Genomic DNA, 761 nt, shown 5'->3' with positions numbered 1-761 from the left:
AATGAGGGGGCAGAAAGGGAACAATGAGGGGGCAGAGAGGGAACAATGAGGGGGCAGAGAGGGAACAATGAGGGGGGCAGAGAGGGAACAATGAGGGGGCAGAGAGGGAACAATGAGGGGGCAGAGAGGGAACAATGAGGAGGCAGGGAAGGCCAAGTGATGGAGCATACAGAGGAAATAGGGGACAAATGGGGAACAGAAATGGAGCATTTAGCAAATATAGCTCAGTACTCACTGCAGTGAGTGTTAGAGAGCGCATTTTCTCGTCGACGAAAACATGAAGTCACGGACGGACAGACGGACAAACGGACGGACGGACGTACATGACGAGCACAATAGCGCCTTTTTTTCCATAAATGAGAATATGCGCTAAAAGGGGTACAGCTCAACCCTCCTGCTCTACTCTCCTGCTCTACCAAGTCATTAGTATGTTTCGTTGTCACTTATTCGTGTGTTTCGTTGCCACTCATTCGTGTGTTTCGTTGTCAGTCATTAGTATGTTTCGTTGTCACTCATTCATGTGTTTCCTTATCTCTCATTCGTGTGTTTCGTTGTCTCTCAATCGTGTGTTTCGTTGTCGCTCATTCGTGTGTTTCGTTGCCACTCATTCGTGTGTTTCGTTGTCAGTCATTAGTATGTTTCGTTGTCACTCATTCGTGTGTTTCGTTGTCTCTCATTCGTGTGTTTCGTTGTCTCTCAATCGTGCGTTTCATTGTCGCTCATTCGTATGTTTCGTTGCCACTCATTCGTGTATTTCGTTG

This window comes from Hyalella azteca, unplaced genomic scaffold (genome assembly GCF_000764305.2).
Source record: "Hyalella azteca isolate HAZT.00-mixed unplaced genomic scaffold, Hazt_2.0.2 contig5139, whole genome shotgun sequence".
NCBI lineage: Eukaryota > Metazoa > Arthropoda > Malacostraca > Amphipoda > Hyalellidae > Hyalella > Hyalella azteca.
The sequence above is the reverse complement of the archived record's forward strand: the minus strand, read 5'-3'. Positions refer to the sequence as shown.